This window comes from Psammomys obesus, unplaced genomic scaffold, assembly GCF_907164565.1.
Source record: "Psammomys obesus unplaced genomic scaffold, mPsaObe1.curated_primary_1811, whole genome shotgun sequence".
NCBI classification, from domain to species: Eukaryota; Metazoa; Chordata; class Mammalia; order Rodentia; family Muridae; genus Psammomys; species Psammomys obesus.
Genome location: NW_026585626.1, coordinates 2,990,031 through 3,010,875, shown reverse-complemented (window position 1 = coordinate 3,010,875; position 20,845 = coordinate 2,990,031). Strand labels below are relative to the sequence as shown.

At 44.5% G+C, this 20,845-nt stretch overlaps 1 protein-coding gene and 1 pseudogene across 2 annotated transcripts in view; one reads left to right on the top strand and one right to left on the bottom strand.

The window, feature by feature from the left end:
- Window positions 1–1,021, top strand: part of LOC129682318 (40S ribosomal protein S2-like) — a 1,644-nt pseudogene extending 623 nt beyond the window's left edge.
- Rcan2 (regulator of calcineurin 2) overlaps window positions 1–12,470 on the bottom strand; it is a 204,764-nt gene extending 192,294 nt beyond the window's left edge. Inside the window, exons 1-2 of one of the 2 annotated variants that reach the window (XM_055612322.1) lie at window positions 12,242–12,470; window positions 9,703–9,801 (exon numbers count right to left, since the gene is read on the bottom strand). The gene's annotated coding sequence lies outside the window, so the exon portion shown is untranslated. The remainder of the gene's footprint in view (window positions 1–9,702; window positions 9,802–12,241) is intronic. The other variant, XM_055612314.1, reaches the window with a different exon arrangement.
- Between the last annotated feature and the right edge of the window lie 8,375 nt (window positions 12,471–20,845).

The window sequence follows — 20,845 nt, the reverse complement described above, 5'->3', positions numbered from 1 at the left end:
GTGTGTGTGTGTGTGTGTGTGTGTGTGTGTGTGTGTGTGTGTGTGTTCAGGTGCTCTCAGAGGCCAAAAGTGTTGGAATGTTGAATCCCTTGGAGCAGTTAAAGGCAGTTTCGCGCCACTCAGTATAAGTTCTGGAAACCAAACTCGGGTCCTCTGCTAAAACATCAAGTGATCTTAACGGCTCATCCATCTCCTCAGCCTCAACTTATTTTTAAACTTAGTAGTTGTGTGGAGAGAACAAAGGTTTTAAAGACATCTGGAGGTGTTGACAGCCTCAGCATCATCGTGCTCCTGAATCATTTAAAATGGATATAATGGCTTCTTCTTAGGGAAAACACCAAATGGTGAATGACAGTAGTGCAGTGGGAGGCCCTGGAGGATCCCAGGATCCAAGGATGAGAAGGTGGCAATGGTTTTCAGGCTTCTGTCAAGAATTTGCGGGGTTTCTTGGGTGCATCTCTAAAGGATGAGGTTCTAAAGATCATGCCAGTGCAGCAGACATGGGCTGGCCAGTGGACCGAGTTCAAGGCTTTTGTCTATTGGGGACCTCAGTGGTCATGTTGGTCTTGGTGTTAAGTGCTCCAAGGAGGTAGCCACTGCCATCTGAGGGGCCATCATCTTGGTCAAGCTTTCCATCACCCCTCTGAGGAGAGGCTTCTGGGGGAACAAGATTGGCAAGCCCCACACTGTTCTGTTCAAGGTGACAGGCTGCTGTGGCTCTGTTTTAATGCGTCTCATCCCTGCTCTCAGAGGCACTGCCCCTAAGCCCAGGAAGCTACTGATGATGGCCAGTAATGATAACTGCTACACATCAGCCAGGGGCTGTACTGCCAACCCAGGCAACTTTGCCAAGGCCACCTTTGATGCCATCTCTAAGACCTACAGCTACCTGACACCTGACCTCTGGAAAGAGACTGTGTTCACCAAGTCTCCTTATCAGGAATTCACTGATCACCTCATGAAAACCCACACCAGAGTCTCTATTCAGAGGATCCAGGCTCTAGCTGTGGCTACCACATAAAGGTTTTTTAATACAAGAAAAAAAAAAAAGTATGTTCCTCAGCTTTAGATACTAATGTCCACCAGGCAAACACACAAGAAGCTGGGCATCTCCTCCTCTTGAATTTCACTGTGATTCAGTCCTATTGGTTTTCACATCCCAGGGACTAACACGAAACTTGGCACACAGCAGAAGTAGACAAATGAACACACCTATGAATAGATCAGGTGTACATGTGTTAGAGCATGTACGTCCCCTGGTGGGTACAGGCTCAGAAAAGAGTGACGGCTCCTTCGGGGACTTGGGGATTGGGGAGCTCTAGAACAGTTATAATTGATGAACTAGTACAGTTCTAAGGATAGAGATGGGAGACGGTCTGTCTGAAATCTTCCACAGTCACACTGTGCTCAGAGAGGTTTCTCATTAGTGAAATGATCTTATTCTGACTGTCATTAGGTCCAAACACTTCCAAAACACTCCATAGCAGCAAATTGTATACAGTTGTCTCTTTGTTATTTATCACAAGAACTTTTGATTTATTCATAAATACTTCGGTGGTTTGTTATTTGCTACAATAGGAAGTTGAAGAAATAATATCTGGTCTCCAGCAGCTACGTCTCAATGATTTCTATTGGTCTCCTGGGGTTCTCTAATAAGTAGCCATAAAAAGCCAATTTGCAATCAGGGAAAGGAATGTACATATTTGGCAGCATTTACATCGCTATGATTGACAAAAGACATGACTGACAGGAACCTTATGATGTAGGAAGAATAACTTCATGATAGTATTAGCACACTGTGTTTAAAAATACTACCAGTCTGAGAGTGAGGAGGAAAAAAATAACTGCCTGCTTGCATTGTGCAAAACCCTGGTACCCAGTCCCACCCCCAGCTCTGATCAAAGGCTGCACCCAAATAGGAAAGAAAGTCGGAGGGATAACTCCTTTGGGAAAGTGCTCACCAGGAAAGCATGAGGACCTGAGTTCAGAAACCTTAACATCTACATAAAAGCCAGGCAGGATGGTCTAACCTCAGAGTTGGGAGGTGGAAAGAGGAGGATCCCTAGGGCTTCTTGGCTGGCCAGTCTAGAGAATTGCTGAGCTGTGGGTTCAGTGAGAAGCTCTGTCTCAAAGCAAAAACTGAAGAGCAGCTCAGCTGAGTGTGTTGTGCTCCTCACAACAAGCCCTGTCCTCCACATGCCCTGCACATGTGTCCATGAACACACACATGCACATGAAACATAACTGGATAGGTACTTTGGGAAATTACTAAACGGACTAACCTAATCTTGTTTTGTTTATTTGTTTTTTTTTAACAATGCAATTAAAAAATTAGGCTAAAAAGACCTCAAAGATGATCTTTTATCAAACGGATAATAAGTGAAGAAGTGCCCACGTGATCAGCTCAGAAATGCAACCTAACCTTCCAGATATGTGGAGTATAAGTTAAGGTCTCTAACCTGTATAACCTTTAGATTTTTCTTTTCTCTAACACATACCCTTGAAATTATACTGTCCTAAGAAATACCCACTTTTCTTCATGAAAATGTATAAATATAACATAACCTCATGTTCCATTTTGAATTGTAAGATGATGCTAGGGGCTGTAGTTAAAACGTTGAAATGATTGAGCTAAAATGAGGGGTTCAGTGAATGGTGATAAGAATTCTTAAACATCCAGTGAGTTTCATCTTTATCACTTAAGATGAGATGATATTACCACAAACTGTGGAAATAGAAAGAGTCACACTTGGAATGTGAGATTTGGAACAACATTTTAAAGAGTAAAACTTGGGAGGCCATACGAACAGCCAACTCGCTGGGGAAGGTCCAAGTTCAAAGCTCTTTATGGTCATCCTATCAGTTATTCACACAAACCCTTCTCTAACTGCTGGGGGGCTGGTTATTGTTAATAAAGAGAAATATGAAGGAAGACATACACACACACACAAACACACACACACACACACACACACACACACACACACACACGGGCTCCCTCCAGGACCACTGTGAACTGGCCCATGTCCCATAAAAGTTATTAAGTCACTAGTACAAAACAGAGCCTCATCCAAAGCCATTCTAAATTTAATGTCACAAATTGGTCTATAATCTTCTAAGCAGGTTTTATTTTTTCTCTACAAAACAGGAGGTTAATGGGTAAGAGCTCGAGTCAAGGTCATATGGAGCTAACAGAACCAATATTTGCTGGTCAGGTTACCACTCCTTCTTACTTCCTCCTGTGGCTGGTCTTTCCAAGCCCATCTTTACACAGCAGCTCTGGAAACACCTTGCTAATATTCCAGAAGACCTTGGGTCTCCCTGTGTGGCTGCAAACAGAATTGCAAAAGCGATTGCATCTCTTCACCCATAATAATCTCCCAGTGCTGCAAGGAAACCAACATCCAGGGTGCCAGCCAAGAATTCCCACAGTCTCCTTCTGTGTTGGGACACACAGAGGTCAGAAGGGAAGTCTCTGAGAAATCTGACCAAGCAAGCAAGCATTTCCACTCAACACTCCCCAGAATGTCACCTTGTCAAATGTTGAAGCTTTCTGTGAAACAACAACTGTGTGGAGCAGAAGTCACCAAGAGACAAATGAATCTGTAAAGAAAGGGCCTTGAATGAACAGGCCTGGGGCATTCTTGCTGCTGAAGGCTTCCCAGATCACATTCTAATTTTGTACTCTTTATAGACATTGCTTGTACGTCATACAAGAGGAACTGAGCATCACTGATGCCCAGAGGAGGACCAACTTAATATACTCACACAGTACTGCTTTGGTTTCACTCTTTGGGACTGAGAGATTTTGTCCTGGGGCAATGAGCTACCCACCTGTTGATCTGAATTTACCTGCTTTCTGTCCTGAAAGTGATATAATACTACCTGGGGTCAAATAAGTGATTCCATTCTTGAGAAATTATCAAAACTCCGAAGATAAGTATAAATTGAGGCTGGCAGGAAAGAGGAAAAATTGAACACAAAGTATGATGGCACATATGTGTGAGTATGCCAAAAATTTGTGTGCTTACCTAAAAGAAAATCATTTTTAAAAAGTTACAATTAGACACTGATTTTTCCTGGCAATATACATATATATACTGGGCTCTTAGCTTTAATAGTTACATAGGTGAAATAAAATAATTATATTAAGTATGACTTTCAAGATATTTTATGGGAGGAAATAACTTAAAGTGACTGTTTATCTCAGTACTTGCTCAATTTAATAAAAAAATAGTTCAGATGGTAAATGAGTGAATGAGTTTTTGGGAGACACTAGCCTGATTAGCTATCAAACTGAAATTTTTGAACAGTGAACATCTGAGTATTGTTCTTAGAAGGTCCAACCTGTTTATCCTGCTTATTTATTCAAAATTATATACTATGCAGGCCATTAAGATGGCTCACTGTGTAAAAGTGCTGGCCTCCAAGCCTGGCCACCATTCTCAGAACACACATGGTACGAGGACAATCCTACTATCCCACGTTGACCTCTGACATTCCTCTGTGTTCCGAGGCACTCTTGCCTGCCCTCAACATTCAAAATAAATAGCTAAGTATAATAAAATGTATTTTGGAATGGTATATTAAGAACACGTGTCCGTTTAGTAGAGGGTGAACAAAGACAGATATGTGTGTCTTACGCTACCTACAAGGAAGGAAGGAAGTCAGTACAAACCAAAGGACACAGCAGAGCTATGGTAAATGAGCTTCCATCCTTGTTCATGTTGCAGGATTCAAAGACTGTTTTGGCTGAACGGAGAGTCCAGTGAGGCAGCTCTCTGTGAGGCAGGGGTGTTGTCTTCTGCTCAGTTCAAGGTGATTCAGAAGTCCACTGTATCAACCTCACACACGTCAAGGCATCCATACGACAAGCTGTTAATAACAGCCATCAGAAGGGACGCTGTCCGCTACCCTGGACTTAATAACACGCACACAAGCACGTGAGCTCTGTCAGGTCCCTGTCCACCATCCTTAAGCACCCCAGAGAAAAACTAACTTTCCTTTACTGTCGGGCTCAAGTATTTCCAGAGTGGGGCTGTCTCTGCAAAGCACTGATATCAGCTGGCTCTTATCTTCACATAAAGAGAGCTTACAAAATGGACAGAAGTGAGAGCTGCTTTCTCATGCACTGCTTTGCAAAGCTGTTTGTTACTTCATGCTCCTAGAAAAACAGCAAGTATGGCATAAGGCCTTGAGTTTGAATCTCCAGCACTCACATTAAAAACAAACAAACAAACAAAAAGCATGGTGGCTTGTATAGATTACCTCGGTGGTGCTGGGTAGAAGGGTACTGGCAGAACCTTGGAGCTTGCTGACTGGCCAGTCTAGCAGAATTGGTAAGCGATGAGCTCTGGGTCCACTGAGAGACCCTGTCTCAAAACTAAGGTGGATAGAAGCTGCCGAAGCTTGATATTGGCTTCCACACAGACATAAACAAAAGTGTGTGTGTGTGTGTGTGTGTGTGTGTGTGCGTGTAAGTGTGTATCTGCACATATATATGCATGCTATCAAACATGTACACATAAATAACTAAAATAAAAGTAGTGTCAATTATTTAGGGAGAACCTTAAGAATGGGCTTAGAAAAATCATCCAACACACACACACACACACACACACACAAACATGCTCAAAGATGTTCATAAGAGAGACTACGGCTCCGTGGTTTAAGTTTGGTGTTCGGCAAGGTGACCAACATCTTCCCCAGGATGCTCACAACAGCCTGTAACACCAGCTTTAGGGCATCTGATGGCCCCTTCTGGCCTTCACAGGCATGCGCACTAGTGTAGCAGAGACATACACATAACTAAAAATAATAAAATAAGTTTTAAAAAAAATTTTATCAAAGCTTTCTTTAATGACTTCTTGGGTATGTAGTAACAAGTTGGGTGTTCGATCAAAGGGAGAAGAACAAATACATTACATAAGCTCATAGCTGAGATGGCTACAGACTCACCAAAACTAGTGCTCGGGAGCTAAAGAGGTGACCACATGGCCGACGGTGCTTGCTGCCCAAGCATAAGGACCCGACTTTGGATCCCTAGCTCGCGAGTGAAAGCCAGGTGTGACAGTGCATGTCTGTAGCCCAAAGTCTAGGTGAAATCGGTAGAAATAGGGGTATCCTCTGAACAGCCTAATTGAACTAGTAAGCTCTTGGGTTAGTGAGGATATATGTCAGAGCATATATGTCAAAGAACAAATACATAAGAAAAAAAATCCTGGACAAAATGTCTCTTCTGTTGAGGAGACAGACCTTCAGCAGACAATGGGAGGTGATTTCAGCCTCCCTGGGCTGACTTCAGGTCCTGCCTGTCACTCATCCCTGATGTGAATGCTGGTGATGGGGATCTCTTCTTGCTCTCTGCACTGTGCCTTGGCTCTGAAATTCATCTTCTGCCATTCACCTCTTCTTACCAGACCATGTTCTCCTTCCCTTCCACAAGCCAGACCTGGTACCATGGTTGACCAGCCTTTGCTCTTTGTTGTCCCACTCATGTTATTGACAATAAATGAACTAATCTTGAAGAAAACCAATTCTTTTTACCAAGGAGCTGAGCAAGTAGATACAGTTATCTTAATGCATGACATGATTGTGTTGTTTTTAGTCTCTTAAAGTTCTATTTTAAGCACATGTATGGGTGTTTTACCTGCAAATACATGCAGTGCCTCAAAGTCCAAAAGAGGTTGTTGGACTTTGGAACTGGGGGTGCAGATGGTTTGAGCTGCCATGTTGGTGCTGGGAACTGAACCTAGGTCCTCCGGTGAATGTTCTTAACCACTGAGCCATCTCTCCAGTCTGGACATAAATGTTTCCCCCACACACACACACAAACAGAGCACCTACCTCACCTTACCAATACGGTACTCTACCAGACCCCACTCTTTCAGGTCCTTACCGTGACAGTTATCCTTAACATCTGTTCAGAGGGTCCTATTCTTCAGCACACAGAATGGGTGGAACCCAGCCTCCCTCACATCTCTGCAAGATGGGGAGATTGTTGCCCGAAATTGCAATGAGGAGAGCTGGCTCTCGGTGGCTTATCCCCCTGAATTCCCAGAGTGTGCTTCTCCGTATGTAGTGATGCTTCTACACATTCCCCAGGTTTTCTAAGGTCTGGAGAGGATGGCACAGAGCTTGCTGAACAAAGTGTTGGAACTGAGGCACCAATCTACAAATGCCAGCTCCAACAACTGCCCAGTCAGTGGGAAGTTCAAGGTCATGTAGCCGGGAAATAACTGCACAAGGACTGAAATCCGGGGAATCCTGGCAAGTTCAAGCCTTCTGTACCCCACTGCCAACACTGTAGGAGAGGTACTAAGGCATGGCCTGTGGCCTCGGCATGTTTGCAATATGGCAGAATGAGCCTGTCAGAACAAAGCAGTTACTCCCTTAAAGAAGCAAGGCAATAGTAACAAAAGCCAGGGTCTAGTTTACAAGTCATGCAATTTATTCTTTGACCCAACAATGCACAGTCAAATGCTTTTTTAAAATGTGTGTACCCCACAGCTTAGAAATCCTCCTTTTATCTATTGTTTCACAGGGAGCTGAGCAGAGAGAGCTCAGACATGAAATTACAGTCCTTTCCTCCCCCATTACAGGGGATGTTCCTGTGAGCACTATGGAGTGCGGGAAATGCGAGCTCTTTCTGGAAGCATTTCTTTAGCTTCTAGGAAATACCAGAATTTCATTCTTACCCTTCACAATGGCTTCAGCTAACTTTAAAAGGCTTCTCGACTCATTAACTAGCTTAATTAAGTTATCCTATAATACACAACACCTGGAAATCCATAGCACAAGGAAAACAAAACAAACAAACAAAACCACAAGGACAGTAAGCACTTTATAAGCAGAGACACAATAAATTAGGAGAAATGAAAGGCAGGCACAGGTTCCACAGAAAAGGCAGTCATGTGTCTTCTTTGAATCATGCATTGGAAGGCATTTAATGTGCTGTGTGTTTTTATAGTCTGGATCTCCCTATGACAGGTGCTGCTCCATGCGGAGTGGATCTTAACAAACTTGGTAGTCGGGGCACTAGGGAGCTGCATCAGCTGGGAAGGTGAGTAAGTGCCAGAGTGGTGGCACGCAGTTGTAATCCCAGCACTGAAGAGGCAGAGACAGGAGGATGGCTGTGACTTCATTGGCTCACCCGTCATGCCTGGCGAGTGAGCTCCAGGCTGATGAGAGACCCTGTCTCAAAGGAGGTGATTGGCGCTCCTGAAAATGACATCTGAGGTTGCCATCCAGCCTCCACATACATGCGCACATGCTCCTGCACACACGTGAACATGCACACACATGTATACACATATTTTTAAGCAAACAACTACAGAATAGTAAAGCGTCTTCAGAGATGCTTTACTTTTCCTTTCTACGCATCTGTTGTCCTGGGGACAAAAGGTGTGGCCCCATTTCTACAGCTTTTATTGTTGTTGTTTTGGATTTTTGAGACAGGGTTTCTCTGTGTAGCCTTGGCTGTCCTGGAATGGCTTTGTAGACCAGGCTGGCCTCGAACTCTCAGAGATCTGCCTGCCTCTACCTCCCTGAGTGCTAGGACTACAGGTGTTGTATACTACACCTGACTTCTAGAGTATTTTTAGTGAGACCAACTTGTATGCAGTGCCTGGTTCCTATTATGTTTCAATTCCCATGGCTACTTTACGGATTGCCCCAAATTTTTCCATGATGAAGAAACAGTCAGGAAGTAGCATGTCTGAAATAAAGAACGTGATCACTGGCTGTGGGAGATTCCTCTCGTTTGGTACCCAGGCATGCTTCTCTCTTTGAACTGGCTCTCTCAACATTAGACACTCCCATTACCTCTGTCCTTCTAATTATGGCATACCAAACCTTTAGCACTAGTAGGCAAACCTCCAACAGGAGAGTAGGACTTCAGAACACAGATTACTCATGGAGTACCTGGCCTTTCTTCTGCCATTGCTCCACAGGTTGAAAATAACCCAGGCTGGAAAAAAAAATTCAACAGTGCAGACTGCTTGCTGCTCTTCCACAGGACCCATGTCTAGTTCCTAGCACCCATATTAGGCGTTCCTATAACTCTAGTTCCAATGCATCCCAGTCCCTCTTCTGACCTCTGAAGTCACCCCCAGACACATGCACATATACACAGACACACAGACAGACACTCATCCAGACATACCACACACACACACACACACACACACACACACACACACACGCACACACCCCACATACACACATTGAAACAATAAATTTTAAAATAAAATAAATTAACCCAAGCTTGAGAGGAGATGTGAGACTTCAAATATTTCAGTGCATATGTATATCAAGCACAGATCCCCAGGGAAAGCTAACCACTGGTCCTACCCACTTCTCTTCGGTAGAATCAGTCACAAGTATCCAAACGTAGGAAAAGGGTTAGTTTAATGTTATTAATCCACACTGGTGATGATTGACAGTGCTGCTCAGAACCTTGGCTCCAACACTGTGCATAACCCTTACCAATTGTGTACTCTAGACAACCTATTTTAATCCTTGGTTTCCTTGTCAATTATATGAGACTAACAATAGGGCCACCTAAGATGAGCGGCAGGATCCACTGGGATAGCCTCAGGCACTGAACAAATGCCACCGATTCTAATGATTACGATTAGCAGCATTCAAATAACTGAGTTAAAATTTTCACTTTGGGGATTAAAGGCAGGGACAATATCCTACCGTGGAGTTCACCTCCCTCTTCTCCAGAGGCAATACTTGGTAGCCCCGGGAATGAAGTTAAGCTAGAGTAGTAGACAGTTCCAGGAATGAAGACGCCACCTTTGAAAATGAAAGAACCTTGTTTGGATATTCAAAAGAAAAAATCGCACAATCCTTCTCAAACCTGCTGTTTTCGTTGGTGCCTCACCTCACCCGAAGCCTGATCATGCCTCTACACTTCAAAGCTTCTCCTTCTCTACAGTTTCACTAGTATCAAAAATGCCACCAAGTTGCCCTGAAAAACCTGTCTGTAGATCTTGCTTCTATTGACCCTGACACCTGCTTCTTGCACACTTCATGATTTGGGGGGAAGCAGAGGGGTCTGAACCTCACCAATCGCCTGATCCCCAAGTTCCCTCTTTGTATCTTCGTGTCCCTGAAATCCTCCAAAGTCACTTGTGCAAATTTGATCAGATCATTTCTCCTATTAAAGGTTGTGTGATTTCTCACCTTCAGTAGAATATATTCAAGGCCTCTTCCACCTCCTGTCACCTCAGAGCTAAGCGCTCTTGACCATAACATTTCCTCTGTGTGTAGATGCTATTCTTTCTACAGAGAATGCCAACCGCCCATCGGGACCCAGTCCAAATGTGTACTCTCTGGCAGACTCTTCTAGATTCCTTCTACCCTCCCATCTCTTGGCTCCCACTGCCCTTGCTCTTTTCTGCATTAAATGCTCCCTATGCTGAATCACTATCATTTATTTTCTGCTAGATTCTTTTCTGGGAAGTACAGGGCCTTGTTCTTCTAGCTCCCAGCACTGAGCCTGCCTAGCACACGGTAGGTGCTTAATCGATAGCCATCCGATCAGCTGGCACAGAAAGTGGAGGGAATGGGAAAGCGCAACCTCTACCACTGTCAAAGCTGGACCCGATGAAAAGGGTGCCAGTCCCTGTGGTGAATCTGACAATCTGCAAACAGTTATGCAAGTGTGATGAGGACTTGAAGGTGAGAAAGCTCTCGAGTTCCCACTTCTGCTAAACGTCCTTCGCTGGAGAGAGGCCCATCCTCCCAGATTTAGGTGGGTTATGCATGACCGACGCCGCTAAGCATTTTTCTAAGATCTTCCAATCTGGTCTCTTTGGTTGGCTACGTTTCTCCCTCCCCAAATCCTCCTGGACCACATTCAGGTGAGATGTGCTCGGTAAACGCTGATTTGATTTGCAGTGCATTGGAAACTCAGGCACAGCTCCCATTTCAGGCTAATTGAGCCCAATGACTGGTCATACCATAGTGTAATAACTCCATAAGGCTAAAAGAAAATATTAATGTGGATACTGAAAAGCTGCCAAGTGTTCACTCCTGCCTGTTCCCCACACCCCTTGCTGGCCTGTTTTTTTTTTTTTTTTTTTTTTTACTCTTCTACCCTCTGTCCATGTCCATCACCATGATATCCTGGAACCCATATCCTGGCCAGCAAGATCTGGCCAGTGGACACAACTCCATCGTCCTCTCTTTTGAACTTAGTGTAATCAAGGACCATGAAGGGTCGTGAATTTTAAGTTGTGTCGTAAAAATGTCTCAATTCTGCTAAAGTCTTTCTATACACATATCCTGGCTAAAGACTGCTCTCACATCCTTTAATTTCCATCAGTGGGAAATGATGCTACTACAAAATTAAAGAGAAACAAGAAGCATGTTTGTTGTTGTTTTTGCTATAGCAAGATTTTAAGACATAGCTTTGGCAGTGGGCGTAATAATCCTCCACCGACCATTTCTATCCCAACGTAAGAAACAGGGAAGTGTCAAAGCATGCAATCTGTTCTAATTTATCTGGGATGGGGCCTGGGGACAGACAGCGAGGCCCCGGGAGAATAGATCATTAACCAAAAGTCAAACAGAGGTACCCTGGAAACCAGCGAGATCTTGAGGCAGCCGACAGGGAGCTGGCGGCCGAGACTGACCTGTCCCCTCTGATGACTTCTGGAGAGAAGCACCAGACAGGCACAACGAACCCAGCACACCGCGCTCCTGTCCATGTCACTTTTCAAACTTGCAGTTATTTTTAGATGACCCAAGCCGGCTGAGCCCGGGCAGAACAACTCTCAGCCCGCTGTGCCCGAAAGCCCCTTTCCCCTGCTCCCTAACAAATTTGGTAAAGCTCAGGAAGACAGGGTCTCCTCATTTTCTCCTTTGCTCTTTAGGTTGTTGCTCTCCCCTAACTCCATCTCGAAGCTCAACTCCTGGGGCTACTGCAGTTACCTGGACCCTCCAGGTCCTCATGCACCTGCTCCTGTACCTGGGTAGGTTCACCCTTGACCAGTAGAGATGGGGAGGGGGCTTTTGGAGACCAGCGCCTTCTAGAGGGGGGTTATGGGAGACCTGTCCCCAGGGATGCTTTGGGGACTTGCCAGGAGAGAAGACTCTCCAGCTGCTCCAGCTCTGCTCCTTAGCCCCGCAAGGCTTGATTCCCATTGCCCGGGTCCTCTAGCATCTAGGCGTTCAGCCCTGGTGGTACAGGGGACAGGGGTGATGGGGCCTGCGCCGTTACATAACCGACCTGCAGGACGTCTGCGATGCGCCGCGGAGGCGGCGGTGACAACGGTGGCGGCTCTCGGGGGTCCTCGGGGCGGCAGGCTGCGGGCGCGGCTCTGCCTGCTCACCTGACGGCCGGGGTGAGCGCGGTGCCCGCGGGCCTGGGCGTGGGGCCGTGCGCACTGCGGGCCGCCTCCCGCTCTCCGGGTCGCAGGGTCACCCGGGCCGGGCCTCCTGCCGGTGCTCTGCAACCTCCGCCGCCGTCACCCGGGACAAAGCGGCTCCGGGGAGGGGCCGAGCCGGCGGCTCTCGCCCAAGCCAGTGAAGATGGGCGCGCCCCCAGCTCCGACTCATCGGGCCAACCTCCAATCAGACCCCAGGGAAGCCAAAGCCCCTGCCTGGCCTCTTTTGGTCGCCTCCCTCCTGACCAGGCGCCCTTCTGGGTCCCTCATCCACCTCCACCTTCCGGGCTCCCACCCGGCGCTCAGCTGCACGCCCCTCCTCTGCGATCTCGAGCGAGCTCTACCCTTTGCGGGAACCTGACACAGAAGCTTGTCCCCAAAGGCACTGCCTTTCCAAGAAGAGGCTCCCGGGTCACAGCCCCCGGGGAAGGCATTTTTTTTTTTTTTGAGGGTCAACGAGGGGAGGGGTCTCTCCTGGAGCTAAGCATGTAAGGACACTGAAAATAGACGGGCAGGAAAGAGACTGAAGACGGTAGGACTGGGAGATTGTTTTCTTACAGGTCGACCTCTGGCTAACTAAGGAACTGTCTGGAAGCCACTCTTGAGTGTTCAAGAGCTTCTGTGCTTGGTGGGTGCTGGCGCCCTCTGGCTGGGGCGCTGAGTGAGCCCTGCCCACACCACTGAAGGTGCCCTGCGCGGGCTTCACAGCTTTGCCAGGCAAGACTCAACAGCCATCAGACCTGGGAACAGAAGGACTTGGACTTTCAAGGACTCCTACAGTGGTGGGAGCCCGGGACACTAGGAAATGAGATGCTGTTCATTCAAGGGAAAGGGGGTGGGGGTGCTGGAAGTGAAACAGAATCTAGGGAGGGTTCCCTTCTCACCCAAATGAACCACTCTGAAGACTCTGCAAAATTAAGCATCTCAAAGACAAGGAAGCCTGTGGCTTGTGGTGGCCCAGATAGGGACTGGATTGAATCTCACGGCAAGAGAACGTCAAATTATACAAAACAATCGGAGTACGTAGACCATGGGAACTGAAGAAGGCTAGTGCAGACCAACCTGAAAACGGAGAGAATCAGTGTCGTGTCGCCTTTCTCACTGTTGTATACTCGGGTCTTTTCCTGAATCTAGAATCCACTTCTTTGATTCTTAATAACAGTATTAAAACTGCATTGAAGTAATGACATAAAGCCATCATTCTCTGTATTTGTGAGTGTGTCTTTCTGTGTGTCTGTCTCTGTCTCTGTCTCTGATTCCGTGTGTGTGTGTGAGGGCTTGGCTCTTCTGTAGGCTTAATCTGCATTAGGTATAAACACAGAGTTAAATAAACATTTCGGAGTTGAAAATGACCTTTGACTTCACTGTCTTTTGGACACATGAGTCCTAAGTGTTTGTTAATTTGGATGAATTACCATTTAGTAGAAATTTCTTCTGAAAGGACGTTCTTATATAGAGCAAAAGAACACGTCTAGAATTTTCTCTCATAGGCTATAGCTCACACTTGAAAGTGGTCACAGAAATCACATTCAATTCCTCTTCCCTTGAAATATAGGAGGGTAGCTATCATGTCTAACTCAACCAGAGCTTCTGCTTTTCAGGTAACACAGCTTTAACTCTTTCAACAGAATTTCACTGAAGGGATTCTTTGAATCACCAGTGTGTTACCCTTAATCACAATGCAGTCTGCTTTTTTTTTTTAGTATATATTTACTTAAAATAAGTTTTGTTTGTTTGTTTGGTTGTTCGGTTACGGAATATATTTTTGTGGAAATTTTGGAAAATTAGAAAAGTACTTTTTTTTGGTTAGTGTGCAGTGTCTGTGAATGTGGCCTCACGTGTACATTACATGTGTGTGTGTGACAGAGGACCACCTCACTTGTTAGCCCTCCCTCACCTTCTCCCTGGCTTGAGACAGGGTCTCCACTGTTCCTCTGTGTGAGCCTGGCTGGCGCGGTTTCCTGGGATTTTCTTGTCTCTGCCTCCCATCTCACTGTGGGAGTAGTGGCATTGCAGATGCACTCTGCCTGGCGGTAGATGGGCTCTGGGGGTTCAAACCCAGGTCCTCGTGCTTGTGCAGCATCAAGTATGTTACACACGGAGCCCTCGCCCCAGCCTGAGAGACACACTTTCCATGGTCGGTTTGAAGGCAATCATACAGCATATGTGGCTGATCCACAGTGACATTAAGTATGAGTTTACTGCATCAACATGGCCATTTTCCTACAGTCCAGATACAGGTAATTTATACTCTTAACCTTAAGTTTTCATAGACACACATTTCTGCTCTTTCTACAGAGGTAAATTAGGCATTGGTCACTTTGTGTGTTGACTGGAAGGTAAAAACCAAGAGACCAAACTATCTTCTTCTGGTTCTTTTTTTTTTTTAAGAAAGAAATATATTACCACTAGCAAAGATAATGGTAGTGGGTAATTAGAGAAAAAGGATTTGTGAGGACTGAGTTTGAACATATTTTGTGGAGCAGGAGTAAGGCTCACAGGTGTCTAACAGGAAGGTGATAGTAAGATCATAAGTTCTCTGTTAACTTCTACCTGTATGCCAGGCTCCATGAAAGTCCCTCTGTATTTATTTACTCACGTAACTCAGCCTGCAACCCTATCAGGTAGAAACAAAATATTAACCTGTAAAAATCACAGGAAGGGAGGCCAGTGTGATGGCTCAGCAGGTAGTGATGCTTGGCTGCCTGGCCTTGAGCTTGACCTCCAGAACCCATACAATGAAAGGATAGACCCAACTTTGACAGTGGTCCTCTAATTTCCATATATGAATCTTGGATGTGTACACATATACACCTAGACAGACTATATAGACAAAATGTAAGAAAGAAGGGAAGGAAGGAAGGAAGGAAGGAAGGAAGGAAGGAAGGAAGGGAGGCAGGGAGGAAGGAAAGGAGGCAGGGAGGAAGGAAAGGAGGCAGGGAGGAGGAAAGGAGAGAGGAAGGGAGGGAGGGAGGGAGGGAGGGAGGGAGGGAAGGAGGGAGAACAGAAAGGTTAAATAAAAACTTTCTCAAGGTAACAAATGGAATAGCCAATTCCAGATCCAGACATCCAAGTGTAGATGCCCCACTTGACAACAGTGGTCCCTTGACAATTATTATATGATGAATGTAAGCATCTTTTGATATCCGAGGATTCCAATATGATTAAAAATCCCATTCCATGTTTATTTTGAGACTAGATCACTATGGTTGCTGAGACTGGCTTGGCTCCCAAGACAGCTTGATGTTAAATGTCTCTGTAATCATCTATAGAGCAATACTATTTTAATGAACCTGGATGATCAAACTCAAAAGTGTTCAATAACATCATTTTCATGGGTAAATATTGTTCTCATGTCAGTATAAGATTTCAACATTTAAATTTTTAAAATAAAGACAAATATGTGTTGCAAAGTTTACTGTTTTATTCATTTCAAAATGTACAGTCTAGTGGACTTTTGGTAAGTATGCAGAATTAAATGTATAGCATCATCCTATCTAATTCTAGAATATTTTAAGCCCAAGAGGAGACACCGTACCATTATGTAGTCACCTTCAACTCCACACCTCTACACCAATGTGCTATGAACCACTTGTTTGACTTCCGTCTCTTTGAACTTGCACGTGTGGACATTTCCTGTAAATGAATCCATTTAATATGTGACCTCTTGTATCTTGCTTCTTTTCCTTGACACAATGTTTTCAAGGTTTATCTACACCACAGCATTTACTAGCACCCCATTCCTTTCTACAGAAGGCTTCACTGCTGAAGCCTACAACACACTTAAAGAAGAACTCATACTCATTCTTTTCAAAGGATAAAAACATTTTCAAGTAGGAAAAGACTGCTAACCTCATTGTCTAATGCTCAAATGAGACAAGAAGACACACAAAAAAAGGAAGCCACAGAAAAGTATCCATGATAGAGAGAGATACAGAAAGCCTCAAAAGACCACTATCCAACAGAACTCAACAATGCATTGAAGACATCATTCACCGGAGGCAGGTGGCCGTCACACTTGGGATAGGAGGCTGAGGAAGCATATGTTGCTATGAAAAACACATTAACATTATGAAAGATAGAACCAAAGTGTTAGCAAAAAGGTTTTTTTTATTAGATTTTAATAGAAAAATTCATTATCTCTTCATGATAAAGGAAAATGTCTCAAAATTAAACAAAGAAAGAAATGAGCTTCACCATAGTAAGGGACTTCTGACAGACCCACAGCTAGTGCCATACTGAACAAGGTATAGTTGAAGGTTTTTCTCTAAGCTATGGACTGGGGTAAGAATGCCCACTTTTGCCATAGTACTGGGAGTGCAACTCGGTAGAGGAGATTTTAGAATTAGTTTGTTAAACTACACAAAATAACCTACTGAGAGTTTGTTTGGGACCACATTAAATACATAGATCAAGTTGGGAAGAATTGATTTTGAAAGTGACTGTGTGTGTGTGTGTGTGTGTGTGTGTGTGTGTGTGTGTGTGTGTGTGCTCGTATGTGCATATGAAGGCCAGGGGCTTACATTAAGGGCCTTCCTCATGTCTTTCCACAATACATATTGAGGTAGGTCTCTCATTTAAACCACAGCTGGACTCTGGGGACCCAAACTCTAGTCTTCACACTTGAACCACAGATATTCTAACTGATAAGTCATCCTCACAGTCCTCACCCAAAGAACTGCCATTTTGATAATAGCCTTTTATTCTGTCCATGAACACATTAGTTATTAGATTGTTTTCATCAGAATTTTATAGATTTTATCCTTTAAAAAAACCAGTGTATATATTATGTTAGACTTACATCTAATTTGGGTTTTGTTTTTTGTGTCTGTTCCCCAAGCTGTAGTCAGGCTGATTGTCTGTTTATATGGAATCGTTACAGCCCCTTGAAGAGCCTGGTTTAGTTGTTTTCTGATATGCTGTACAATATCCTCTCCCATGCTAAGGATTTTCTTTTCTCTTTCCTGACTCTGTTTACTACCGAGTACAAAAGTATTTAATTTTGACAAGACATAAACCAATAATTTTTCTTTGTTTGTTTGCACTTTACTCTCAACATTTCTATGCCAATATTCTTCTGCAGTGTTTCACCATGACTGTCGCAAAGCTTTTAGGTAGGTGCCTGGTTGTAGCTGTTTTTTACTCTTCCCAGTATTGGAGGTGGTCAAATCTTGGAGCCAACCGTTTCTTTAGGAACCTCTGCTTTTCTCTTGTTTTTACTTAGTGAAGAATGGTAGTTAGAAGGCAAAACCTGGGTGTTCAATGATGTGGGTTAGTGATGTCAGGGTGTGCCAACCCCAAAGCCTTTCTATAAAAAGGCCAGGACGGTATGTGTGTGTACACATCTGTAATCACATTCAAATGTATACAGTTTTGCACCTTCATTTCTACTTATGTCACTATAGAGTGAGTGCAGGAGATTACAACCATTCTGCATTTATAATCCCAGTCTTGAGTTCTCATACTTCTTTCCCTTCTCCCACATTCACTCGTTTCCTCTGAGAGTGATAATGCATAGCTCCACTATCCACCATGGATCGCTATAGTTGTCCAGGCTTCTGAAGTACCCTACTTTGATGCTTTCTTTGTAAAAGCTTCAGCACCATGACCATTAGTCAGATGGCCTCTCTGAAGGTACCCAACTCAATGAAACAGAAAAAGAGAATGGAAGGAGAGAGAAGGGGAAAAGGAAAGGAGGGGAGAGTTGGAGGATAAAAGAAGAGGAAGAGAAGAGAAAATAGGAAAGGAGATGGAGAAGAGGAAGCAAAGAAAGAGGGGGATGTGAGAATTTATGGAGATTTAAGAAAGTAATTGCATATAATATGAAACTCCACCTGCCAGGATAAAATGGAGTGCTTGCGTCCTTTATCCTAAATACTGCTGCTGTTCATTCCTCTTAAGTGTCTGGTTGTCTCACAGCCAAAAGTCTAAGCAGTGTATGTTAAATTTGCTATTAGCTTTAGTCTTTGCATATTTGAGATAGTTTACTGTTGAACACTATAGCACCCCCCCAAAAAAATTCACTTCATAATTTCTTTGTGTGAAGTACTTATGTTCAAATCATGAGACTGATTCTATGAGGCCATGTGCTAAAACCACTCAGATCTCAAATTTTCCATTCTGTGTGTTGCTGAATACCTCAATTCCCATGTAGATTTTATCTAAATATTTATAACACTGAGTGAACTGAGAGCCTGAGGACCGCCAGCTCCTAGATGATCAGGTCCTTCGTGCTTGCCCTTCACCATCTTCTCTGCCTTACTGCTCCCATACTATTCATTATCCCTTTACGACGCCCCATTACATCGAACCATCCCAGAGATGAAGCTAGCAACTCACCCTGATAGTACACTTCTGATCAGTTTGTGGAACTGAACGTGAAGGAAGGAACTCTTGAGCACTGCAAGTGGAGTGCAGAGGTGGGGAGAAGCCACAGAGTCAAGGAACAAGGTGGTTGATGCCCTTGGAAATTTTTGATTGCTCTCTACTGTTCTAGTGGCTCTCCTGGAAATAATGAGTTGAGGAAACCACTCATAGTCCCTGTTAAATAAATAAGTCACTAAATAATCCAAAGGACAAGCATGATTCTAACAGCTCAAGAAATTTCTAGTGTATGTCCAACAACCAAAGACAGGAGATTGCCCTGATTAGCCATAACTGTCCACTCCACACAGCCTACTGTGACCTCAGAAGACAGTCTCAAATGTAGTTCTTCAGATAGGAAGAACTACCCACTGTGGGCTTTCCAACCCTTAGGCAGGTGCTCTCTAACTCTATAAGAAAGCTGGCTGAGTATAAGCTGGCCTATAAACTAACCAACAAGCAGCATTCCTCCGTGATTTCTGCCTCGAGCTCCTGCTCTGACTTCCTTCGGTGACACACTGTAACCCGCAAGTAGAAATGAACCCTCTCCTCTCCTAAGCTGCTTTTGGTCTGAGGATTTTATCAGTGTCACAGAGATAGAATCAGAGTCGGGATCAATTTGGATTTGTTGCTTGTTGTCTCTTGTCAGAGGAAACATCTGAAGGAGATAGCTAGGGGAAGTGAGGACTTCTCAAGGCACCTGCACTCATCCTAACTCATGTGGAGGAGCAGACTGAACACTGGACAGCACAGGGCTCATTCCTATCTGTATGGCAAGAAGGCAGATGCAAAACAGAAGCCATTTTTGCCTTCATAGAAAGCCACAGTCATGGGGTTTCTGTCCATAAATTGTACCTTCCAGAGCATTTTCTACTGTTACGTAATTTTCCCACATTATGTCTTCCTCCTTCCCATTTCTTCCCTTTCCTTTCCTCCCCTTCCTTCTCACTCTCCTTTTTTTTTTCCTAATTCTGTCTCCTTCCCTTTTCAACTTCATTCTCTCTTCCTCTCCCTCCTCCCTTTCTCCTCTCCCTCCTGATGTAGCAATAAGATCCCTTTCCCTCCGTAGCACTATCTCTCTTCCCTGGGGCACAGGGCACTCAACATCATTGTTCAGATAGCAGAGGAAAACGGGTTGTCTCTGATTTCTGTTTTTCCATTTGCTACCTCGTTGCCATGCCCAAAATAGTCACGCCAACCTCCGAAGTGGCCCCATGCTCATCACACAGGGATAAAAGCCCATTGGTGCTCATATTGGATCTGTCTTGGCTCTGGGGTGGACTCCAGAGCACGTCAAGTTAACATTCCAATAGAAAGACAAAGCCAGAAGCAGTGATCAGTAGCCCAAAAGATCCGTGCCTCCCTCTTGAAACAAGATGCACAAGGAACCACAGCTCAGCAATTGCTTCTTAAGCTAAAATAGGTGACATTCCTGGTTTACAAAACCCAAAGAGATGTGTGTGTGTGTTGTGTTTTGTTTTTTAGTGATCTTTTACTGTGTAGATGTCTCTCATTTTATTGTTTTTAAGATTTGTTTTTATTTTTAATTATGTATATGTCTGTGTCTGAATGGGCTTGGGGGGGGGTGTAAAAGCATGTGCCAGCAGAGGCCAGAGGTGTCTCCAGAGCTGTGGCTACAGGTGGTTGTGTGCTTTCTGCAGCCGTCAGTGTTGGGAACTGATCCTGGACCCTCCTCAATAGCAGCAAGTGCTCTCAGCCTCCAAGCCATCTCTCTAGACCATGTGACTATATATCTTAATGTCTGCAAATGAAGACTTACTGCATTTTGGGCGGTGGAAGCATGAGTGTGCAGATACTAGCAGAAGATTCCAGGTGTGATCAGAGAGCTGCAAATCCTATGGTGAGGTCATCCCTCCCCCGACAAGAATCTGGATGACACGAGTGAGTATCTACTGATTCCTATGAGTCATCATTATGGACCAAACTGTTGGGGTTGGCCAGCCATGAATAAGAAGGCCCTATTCACATGTGACTCTAACCAATCAATTTAAGCTCAGGTGTTATTGAGTGATAATGGGCCCTCCTGTTCCGTTTCTTTCAAATAACATCTTAACTTGAATGGG